This window comes from Pistacia vera, unplaced genomic scaffold, assembly GCF_008641045.1.
Source record: "Pistacia vera cultivar Batoury unplaced genomic scaffold, PisVer_v2 Contig451, whole genome shotgun sequence".
Lineage (NCBI taxonomy): Eukaryota > Viridiplantae > Streptophyta > Magnoliopsida > Sapindales > Anacardiaceae > Pistacia > Pistacia vera.
In genome coordinates this window covers 1,074,979-1,086,263 of record NW_022196281.1, presented here as the reverse complement: position 1 = coordinate 1,086,263, position 11,285 = coordinate 1,074,979, and the positions used below count along the sequence as shown (strand labels likewise).

The 11,285-nt window shown below is 40.5% G+C and overlaps 1 non-coding gene across 1 annotated transcript; it reads left to right on the top strand.

Annotated features, from left to right (window-relative positions):
- Window positions 1-470: 470 nt before the first annotated feature.
- Window positions 471-577, top strand: LOC116144707. The gene has a single exon (XR_004130309.1). It is a non-coding gene; the product is annotated as a small nucleolar RNA R71 (small nucleolar RNA).
- The last annotated feature ends 10,708 nt before the right edge of the window (window positions 578-11,285 follow it).

Sequence of the window (11,285 nt, the reverse complement as noted above, 5' to 3'; positions counted from 1 at the left end):
AGAACAATGTACAAAGGCCTAATAAAAGGCGACCAGCCTATTTTGGGACATGCCCCGAAAATAGGAAACAAAAGAAACAAGCCTACAAACAACCATCCGCTCTAGGGGTTTATCAAAAACCACAAAGGGAGATAAACACCAAGAAGAAAGATTGTAAGTGCAGGACCCAATCTCTCAAATGCTTGCTAACTAAACTTGTCAAGACATTACCTAACACCTTATTCACAACTTCGGTTTGGCCATTTGTTTGTGCATGATGTGAAGTGCTAAAAATCAACTTAGTTCCTAATTTACCCAATAAACTTCTCCAAAAATGACTAAAAAATTTGTTACTTGCCAAAACTTCAACCAACTCATGAGCATCTTCAGGTGTCTTATTTTGCAATGCTCCTGCCGATGCTGCATCCACCATTGTTTGCACATTTACCATCAATGTATTATAAAACGTTTGGACTTACATCCGAACTGGTAACCCGTGGTGTGGACACCTCCTTAGCAGTTCCTTGTATCTTTCCCACGCCTCATATAATGATTCAGACTCTTCCTGTAGAAAAGATGTGATATCGTTTCCCATCTTCGCAGATTGGTCAGGAACTTCCATGCTAATTCATTCCAGGTTGCGATCGTCCCTGATATGTTACGTGAGCATTCTTTAAATCAATTGTTTTCTAAAATTGATTTAAGGAATGGCTATTATAAGATTCGCATGAAAGAGGGAGATGAATGAAAAGCTGTATTTATAACTAAATATGGATTGTATGAGTGGTTAGTAATGCAACTTTGCTGCACCTTTGAATGAACTTTTTAAAAAGAATGTTGTTTTTAAGTGGGATGATGATGTGCATGACCGGGCTTTCAAAACTTTGAAAGATATGCTAACTAATGCACCTTTGCTGTGTTTGCCTAACTTTGATAACGCTTTTGAAATTTACCCAATAAACTTCTCAAAAAATGACTAAAAAATTTGTTACTTGCCAAAACTTCAAGCAACTCCTAAGCATCTTCAGGTGTCTTATTTTGCAATGCTCCTCCTGATGCTGTATCCACCATTGTTTGCACATTTACCATCAATCAATTATAAAACGTCTGGACTTGCATCCAAACTGATAACCCGTTTTTGTGACACCGCCTTAGTAGTTCCTTGTATCTTTCCCACGCCTCATATAATGATTCAGACTCTTCCTGTAGAAAAGATGTGATATCATTTCTCATCTTCGCAGATTGGTCAGGAACTTCAGTGCTAATACATTACAGGTTACGATCGTCCCTGATATATTACGTGAGCATTCGTTAAATGAATTGTTTTCTAAAATTGATTTAAGGAATGGCCATTATCATATTCGCATGAAAGAGGGAGATGAATGGAAAGCTGCATTTAAAACTAAATATGGATTGTATGAGTGGTTAGTAATGCCTTTCGGTTCAACTAATGCACCTAGTACATTCATGAGGTTAATGAACCATGTCTTGCGTGCCTTCATAGGAAAATTAGTGGTAGTTTACTTTGATGATATTTTAGTTTATAGCAAAAATTTGGATGAACATGTGAAACACTTGTATGCCGTGTTTAGTGTGTTGAGTGAGTACCAACTGTATGCTAATCTTAAGAAGTGCATGTTTTGCATGGAATCTGATCTGTTTCTTGGATTCGCTGTTAGTTCGTAGGGTATTAGTGTTGATGAAGAAAAGGTAACGACAATAAGTGTAACGCCCCACTTGAGGTACGTAGTTAAGATTTGATGAATGGCTTGAATGTTTATTGATTTATCCTCATTTGACTCAGTATGTTGTTAATATTGTTGGGTTGGTTGAGTGGTTGCCCAGAAAATTTGTAAAACTTGGCGAAATCTTGATGTTACAGTCTTCGTCGGGGTGAAGAAGAAGCTTCGCCGTGGCGATGAAGTGCTACAACCCCCGTGTAGCTGCTGTAAGTTTTCGCCGGGGCGAAGAAACAACTTAGCCGCGGCGAAGACTCGGCTGAAATTTTCGCTTAAGTTTTAGAGAATTCTTCCTTTTGGGACTCAATGACCATTCTACCCCTAATTAGTAGGAAAAGTGGGGAGTGAAATGTAAGGAAATTGCATGGAGAATAGTTTGAATGGGGATGTTTTTGCAAAGAATTAAAGGTCATAGGAGGAATTTCAAAGAAGGAGCAAGGGTATATTGGGAAAGAGTGGAGAAAATATGAGATATTAAGGGTTTAGAACTTGGATCGGTAGCAAACACGTTCAGAGACAATATTGGTGGAGCCTCCAACGTGGGTATGAATCTAAACCTTTGGATTTATTTTTCTGCAGATTCTTATAAAATATAAACTGTAATTTTCTATGCCCTGATTTTTGGGTTCTAAGGAACGATCCATGGTTGTAATTTTTGTTTTCTGCTACGCAACCGGGTCGTTTCCTAACAGAAACAACCCACCTTCCATCCTTTTTCCCCTCCACCCACCTCTCCTCTCTCCACCTTTATCACCCATCCTCCACCTTTACCAGTAAACACCTCCTTCTCATCTAACCACCATCCTTCATCTTTTTCGTTTTTTTTTTTTTTTCATTTTTCTTCTGAGTATTTCTGGTTTGTTTGTTGCTGCTTCAGTGGTGAGAGGTTGTTGCAACTGTTTGGAGTGGGCGTATTTTAGGGAGGAAAGTTTGGTTGGTTTGAATGCGATTGTGTGGTGTAGGTTGCTGTTGGGAGTGTTGTTGGCTGGATTTGGGCCTGCTTGGCCTGAGTTTCATCCTGCTGAGGTGAGCTTTTTAGTTTTGTTTGGGAGAGTTGGATGTCCTTGCTTGTTGTTGTGGCTAGGGTGTTGCTTTCGAGCTGGTTGTGCTTGTCATCGGAGCTTATAGTTGTGCTGTCGGAGTTTGGTTTTTCTTGTTGGCCGGAGCTTGTAGCTGTGCTGCCGGAGTTTGGTTCATCTTGTTGGCTGGAGAATTTCTGGTGTGGCTGGTCCTTGTTTCCTTTTCAAGAATGTGAGTGTAGTTGATTGTTTGAATTCTTTCCCCTTTTATCTTTGGCTAAGATTCTCCTTTTCTCCTATTGGCTTGGTGGATTTTGCTTTATCCATTTCCTTTGGATTGGTTAATAGCAAGTTCCATAAGTGATTTTCTTTCCACCTCCCCTCTTCCTATTGGTTATTGTGATTGCCTTTATCCCTTATCTAACAAATCCCCACATCATCCTATCCTTACACTTGTCATGCCACCTCACTGCCTTGTCATCCCTCATCCCTCATCCCCTCACGTGTGTCACGTCACCCTAGGTGCCACGTCATCAGGTGAGAAAAAAAAATTTCAATTTTTTCGGCTACCTCTCCTCCTTGACACCCATGGGGGCTGTTGAATGTGGGAAAAGCTGTGGTTTGAGTGAGCAGTATCCAAACATTGAAGAAAAGAAAATTGAAAGTGTTAGGAATGGTGCTTTGGTGCCTACTGGAGTCTTGAAAGGGGCCACCATTTCTAATAGAGAGTTTGTCCAAGTCCGGTTGGTGAAACCTATTAATGGAGGGAATTCCAAATTTGAAGAAGGAGAAATTATTTGGGTGGATAGAGGAGCTGTTTGTGCTGAATCCAAGAGTGCTTTGGAGGGTACCTATGTTTCTTCTAGGGTAGGTGAAAATGGGCAGCACACAATCTGCCATGGTGTGGATAAGGGCCGTGAGGTTGTAAGGCCACCGATTGCAATAGAAAAATCAGGCCGGAATGATATGCCATTGGTTAAAGGTGAGTTCGATTCGAAGCTAGGAAGTTGCTTTGATGGAAAGGGGAGATTTTATGAAAATGTGGCAGCGAAGGTTGATGAGATTTCTAAGGATTACCCCCCTCTCCCAAGCAAAGTGGTGGATGGAGTGAATAGAATTGAGAAGCCAAATGGTTGTGGTGATCAAAAACAGGTGAAAGGGGAGGAAAAAGGAGCTTGGACAAGTGTTCTTGCCTCAAAGAGGTCTAATATTTCCCTTGAATATGTCAAACCAAATATGAGCAAGGAAGGTGGTAAGTTTAGAATTTCAATCCCTACTAAAATTGCGGCTTTAGGAATAGACAAATGGAGTAATTGTCTAGTCGGGTTTTTCCTTGGGAAGAAATTGCTGTTTTACCAAGTAAAGAGCTATGTTGATAGAAATTGGAGTCGTTTTGGAGCTGTGGGGGTCATTTCATATGGGCATGGGGGCTATTTGCTCAATGTAGTAGCCGCTTTCTACTCAAATACTCATAAAACATGTACATAATAAAATACATATAAAATAGCATAAAAAGGTTGGGCCCAAATTTATACATGGTGGACAGTGTAGCCATTTCCCTTCGCTTGCTGACGCCCATCCGACTGTGTCCTCACCTATATCCTGTAAAAACATGGAAAACAACGGGGCGAGCACAACTAATGCTCAGTAAGTAAATGCTCTACTCATCTATCCCTGTAACTCTCTCTCTCTAATTCTTTCCTTACAATTCTCGTTTACTCTCTCTCTTATACTTCTCTCTATTATCTCTTTCTCATAACTCTTTTCCTCTCTTTAGTAGTCACGGCCTCATCTTACCGGAGGTAGGCCGGGACTCGCTCCAGCTGTATGTGACTTCTCCTCATTCTAGCTGATCGGACACGGTTATGCATGGATTCGGAACCCTTGGCCATGTGAGTGTATAATCTCTCTCTCAGGTACTCTCGAGTATAGCCCTCATCTGCATGCACTCTCATGGGCTACACCACTTCTCTCTCTCATACTCACACCACTCTCTCAATGCGATGTACATGCGAGAATACTCTACCCATTACTCACGGGTTCCCCATCGTACAACCTACGCTATGCTCTTTTCTCTCTTTTATTCTTTAGTGCTCAATCTCTCTTTCTCATACATGAAGTGTATCCAACAACCACAAAATAGCTACTCATCTCAACTAAATTTCTCATCAAGCATACTACATACTTATACATGCATACATCTCTACTCAATCTCTACTCAAAAGCTTATTCAAATCTCAACGTGGTTGGATTTACTTACCTTGTGAAAAAAGTGACTTCTCTAGTACTTTTTCCTTTCCCTTGTTGTCTTGTCTTCTCTCTACAACTCAAAACAACAACAAGAACCATAACAACCATATAAGACTTCAATATAACTATAAGCAAACTCACATCTAAAGCAAGAATCCTTACCTTAGGATGCTTTAGATGAAATCTCTATTCAAAATTACTCAAAAGCTCTTTTAAACCCCTTAGAAATCTTGGGAAAATTGAAAGGAAGTAGAGAATGAGAATGGCGGTGGAAATGGATGAAATGAAGGGTTTATTTCACTTACCCCTTTTTAGCTCATAAGATAACCATCACTTCCCAACTTTGCCCTTGCTCTTCCTTGGAAATTCCATCTATGTCCTTTGATTCATTACACTCACAGCCCCACACTAACCTATTCTCCATGAAATTTCCTTACATTTTACTCCCCACTTTTCTGGTTAATTAGGGGTAGAATGGTCATTGTGCCCAAAGGAAAAATTCTCTAGAAACTCAATACACTTTTTGTCAAGCCCTTCGCCGTGGCGAAGAATCTTTCTTCACCCCGACGAAAATTTACATAACCTACACCGTAGGTTGCAGGAATTCATCGCCGCGGCGAAGTCTGTAACACAAAAACTTCGCCAAATTTTACAAAATTTCAGGGCAACCACTCAACCAACTCACAATATCCATTCAACCAAGGGCCAACTAAATATTATGAACAATAAACAAACTCAATTAAAGCTGAATCACTGAACATTTAAGCAATACAGCAAATCTTGAATGCATACCTCAAGTGGGGCATTACAATTCTCCCCCTCTTAATAGAATTTCGTCCTCGAAATTCACACGAATAACTCTGGGAAGCGATTCCGCATGTCTCGTTCTACCTCCCATGTCGCTTCTTCTACCTTGTGATTTCTCCGAAGGATCTTCCCTAGCGGAATACTTTTGTTCCGGAGTTCTTTAATCCTTCGATCTAGAATCTGTACTGGACGTTCCTCATACACGAGGTTCTCTGTTAACTCAACATCCTCTACCCTCAGGATATGGGAGGGATCACCTACATACTTCCGTAGCATTGAGACATGGAAAACATCATGCACCTTGTCCATACTAGGTGGAAGTGCCAATCTGTAGGCAACTTTACCCACTCGTTGCAATATCTCAAATGTACCTATGAATCTTGGTGATAACTTCCCTTTGTTCCCGAAGCGCATCACGCGCTTGTAAGGGGAAATTCTCAAAAACACTTTATCACCCACTTGAAATTCTACTTCTTTTCTCTTCAAATCGGCATAACTTTTCTATCGATCTTGGGCTTGCTTCATTCTTTTTCTGATTAATCTTATATCCTCTATCATTTTCTAAGTCATCTCTGGCCCAAGAGCGGTACTCAACTCATCTTTTTCACCTATCTCATCCCTATGTAGTGGAGACCTGCATCGTCTACCATACAAAGCCTCGTAAGGCGCTATCTTAATTGTAGATTGATAACTGTTATTGTAGGAAAACTCCACCAACGGTAACATTTCATGCCATGACATTCTATAATCCATACAGCAGGCTCTCAACATATCCTCAAGCACCTGATTTGTTCTCTCTGTTTGGCCATTCGTCTGAGGATGATAGGCAGTACTGAATGCCAAACGGGTACCTAAATTTCTTTGTAAACTAGTCCAGAAAGCTGAGACAAATCTTGAATCTCTGTTTGACACTATAATCTTGGGCACACAATGTAACCTGACTATCTCTTTCACATAAATTTGAGCCAACTGATCCAAGGTGGTATTCTCCTTTACTGGAAGGAAATGGGCGGACTTAGTTAATCTATCCACAACCACCCATATAGCATTATAACCTCTCTGTACTCTAGGGAGACCTAAGATGAAATCCATTGAAATACTCTCCCATTTCCATTCTGGAATACTAAGTGGCTGAAGCAACCCTGACAGCCTTTGGTGTTCTGCTTTTACCTGTTGACACGTCAGACATTTAGCTACACACTCTGCATATCTCTCTTCATACCTGGCCACCAGTAGCCTTTCTTCACATCTTGGTACATCTTCGTTGCCCCAGGATAAGCAGTGTACGGTATGTCATGAGCCTCCAAAAGAATTCTCTTTTTCAACTCATCGTTCGGAGGAATGCACAACCGATTTTTGAAATAGAGGACACCATCAACTAAGTAGAACTCCATTGTCTTGCGCTTAAGAACTTGCTGCACTAATCTCTAACACCACTCATCAACCACTTGTTTTTCTTTAACTTCCTCCAATAAAGTAGACTGAATCTCTAACCTGGCAATCCTTCCCAGAATCATTTTGATCTGCTCTCTACAAAACACTTCTATTAGCTCTTTCTGCTTGGCTTAGTTAGTAAAAACGCGTATTATATGCGAATTGTACGGACAGCCGTATAATTCACGTATAAAACATGCGTATACGTATTTTGTAAAATCTGTCGTATAATTCATGTATAATAAGGGTTTCCGTATAATTCACGTATAATTCGCGAATTATTCCTGGATTATTCACGAATTTTTGAAAAAAACAAAATCTCACACCCCCAAAACGACGTCGTTTTGGTGGGTTTATACAAAAAATTAAAACAGATCTGGTTCAGTCGTTCTTCTTCAGTTCTTTGGCAGTTAGCAACAGTTCTTCTTCCTCAATTTGGTTCTTCTTCTTCCTTAGTTCTTCTTCAGCTTTTCTTCCTCACTTCTTCATGTTTTCAGCTTTCTTCATCTCTTGTTCTCTTCTTCCAGGCTTCTTCTTCCTTATATTTGTATTTGTTACTGTGGTGTGGGTGTAATGGAAGTGTCCTACACTTTGCGTGATGTGGTGGTGTGCTGGAGGCCAATGGGTGCGGCAATGGTGGTCATCTGATTTGCTGTGGTTGTTGTGGTGGTGGTCTAAAGGGTGGGCTGTGGTGTGGGTGCAATGACGATGGTTGTGTTATGGATGCAATGGCTTTGGCTCTGGCGTGGATGCAATGGAGGAGATAGCAATAATTTGGAGGTGCGGTGGTGGTGCACGGGAGGCTAATGGGTGTGACAGAGGTTTTCAGTGGCTACTGATAGGGGTGGGGCACAATGTGGGTGAGGTTTGTAACTACTGGCCTTTTAGGAAGAGTGGAGGTTACGAAATTAAAAGATTAAAATATAAATGAGTTACACTTAATCCCAGCCAAACCCCACCCAGCAGCTCCTTTTTCTTATTCTTTCACCTATTATTCTGGGTTTGTAATTATATGATTGTGGCTATTAATAGTGGTGGTGGGTGGGTTTGACAAAGTGGCAGTAGTGATGTCGTATGTATGGAAGGTTGTGATTTTTTAAGAGAGGGCAATGAAGAGGTAGTGGTGATGTTTTGGGCATACAAGGTTGTTTTCTTGATAAGGACCTAACAGATACTTTCTAATTTTACTGGAACCAATGACTTATGCTAAACCTCATGGACCAAAATGGATTTGCCTCGGGAAAAATAAGATTGATATTGCCGTACTTTGCATTTGAAATGTTATGTTGATTTTAACTAGGTAGTCCATAAAAGTGTTAAAACTAAGATTGATATTGACGTGTTTTTCAAAACGTATTATTGACAATGCACTGTATTAAACCCGTATATACCCGTACCGTATTTTTTCCGTATCCGAATTTTATGGCCGAATTTTTATAAACGTATTTTTCACCGTTTACCGTATTATACCCATATAATTCCCGTACCCTTTTTTTGCCGTACCCGTATTTACTAACTAGGCTGCTTGGTGAGCTGGGATAAATAGACTTTTCTACTCAAGGCATCGGCTACTACATTGGTTTTCCCCGGTTGGTACTTGATCTCACATTCATAATCCTAAACCAGCTCTAACCACCTTCTCTATCTCATATTCAGCTCCTTATGAGTGAAGAAGTACTTTAAACTCTTATGATCAGTGTAAATGTTACTCTTTGCACCATAAAGGTAATGCCTCCAAATCTTTAAGGCAAAGACCACGGCTGCCAACTCTAAATAATGCGTAGGGTATCTTGTCTCATACTCTTTTAGTTGCAGAGAGGCATATGCTATCACCCTACCTAACTGCATTAACACTGCCCCACGTCCTTGCAATAAGGCATCCGTGTAAATGTCATAATCTACACCCTCCTGAGGTAACACTAACACTGGAGCTGATGTTAACCTCTTCTTCAACTCTTGGAAACATTCCTCACAAGCTTCTGACCATACAAAAGGAGTCTTCTGTCTGGTAAGAGCTGTCAATGGTTTAGCCAACTGGGCGAACCCCTCAACAAATCGTCTATAGTAACCTACCAGGCCTAAGAAACTTCTGATCTCTTTTACTGTCTTTGGCCTCTGCCACTCAAGGATTGCCTTCACTTTACTCGGGTCTACTGAAATCCCCTGCTTAGACACAGTATGGCCTAGAAATATTAGTTGGTCGAGCCAAAACTTTTCTTTTGTTTTTTTTTGTTAAGTAAGTAAATATATTAAAAAAGAGAAGAATGTACAAAGGCCTGATAAAGGGCGAACATCCTATTTTGGGACATGCCCCAAAATAGGAATCAAAGGAAACAAGCCTACAAACGGCCATTCACTCTTGGGGTTAATCTTAAACCAAAAAAACCAAGAAAGCAACAATTCCACCTACCATAGGACACCTCCCTAGGTTAGGATCATTTAAAAGAAAAATAAAAAGAAAAACACAATATCAAACTCGTTACAAATGATACAAACACAACCAAGCAATAACCATTCTGCGTAACGCTCCGTAATCCAGTCTTCAAACGGTGTTGAGAACTTGAGGAACATCTTTGAAAATAGATCTAGGCAGGCCCCAATCATTCACCAACTTCCTATTTCTATACGATACTTTGACATTCCTAAGATCCATAGCTTTGTCTCTCACAACACTTTTGATAACATCAATTATAGTGAAGGAATCCTTATAGTCACCCCTAAAAATCCATGAATTCCGCTCCCTCCAAATCCAATAAACCGTAGCCCCTAAATAAAGCCTACCCAAAGTGAATTTTAGGCTCTTACCTTTCCATTTCCTTGCCAAATGGGGGATGTAATCATGCCAGGGTCTAACCACATAGCCAAGGTTAGGAAGCATAAGGATCTTACTCCAAATAGACATAGAAAAAGGACATGCAAAAAATAAGTGGTCAAGAGACTCCATAGATGAGTTACAAAGGCAACAATGATCATTAGTAGTAGCCCCATACCTCATGAACCTTTCCTTTGTAGGTAATCTCTCCTTAATAGCCATCCATAAGATCATAGAGTGTCTTGGGATAGCCTTTAAGAACCACACCAAGTCACACCACTCAACTTTTGCTCTTCTTCCTCTAATAGCTTCCCAAGCCGATTTGGTAGAGAAATCCCCCAAAGGTGAGGGTATCCAATAAATCTTGTCGTCAACATTGGAAGGTGTGAAATTCACAGAGTTCCTTATATTAATAAGAGCCCAAGAATTGGCACTTGGCCACTTCCAATTGCATCCATCAATCACTGAACTCACCTTAGCATCCTTAGCAATCCCTGTATCATAAATAATCCTTTCCTCATAGATAGACGCAAACAAGGGGGCCGATCATGCCAGTTATCAAACAAAACAGAGGTGGTGTTACCATTGCCAATGCGACATTTGATATTCGGACCCAAGAGACCCACAAAGTATGGTTTCTATGATTGCACAGGTTCCCAATATGTCTTAAAGAAGCGGCGAGGTTCCATTCCTTACATTTCATAAACCCAAGCATGCCCTCATTTTTGGAAACACATACCTCCTCCCAAGCTATTCTAGCTTTGTGTCTATTCATATCAACTCCGGACCAAAGAAAAGCTCTCAACCTAGCATCAATTTCCTTTTGAATTTTGGCAGGAAGAATAAAGAGAGACGACCAATAAATCTGGATACTCCAAAGAATGGACTTAATCAAAATAGTCCTCCCCGCATAGGATAAAAACCTACTTCTCCAAGAGGTAACCCGAGCCAAGATTTTATCCAAGAGAGGTTGGCAATCCCCAAAGGTTAACTTAGAGGTAATAAGGGGTACACCTAAGTATTTTATGGGCAGAGTAGCCTCGGCAAAACCTATCAAACTTAAGAGTTCCATCTTCTCATTGTCATTTACACCAGAAAGGAAGATATTGCTCTTATCCGGATTAGCACTCAATCCTGACCAACTTTCAAAGGTAATTAAAGCATTCTTAAGGAGAGATAGAGAAGTACCTTCGGCTTTACAAAAAAGCATGAGATCGTCCGAGAAACAAAGATGAGTAAGCCCCA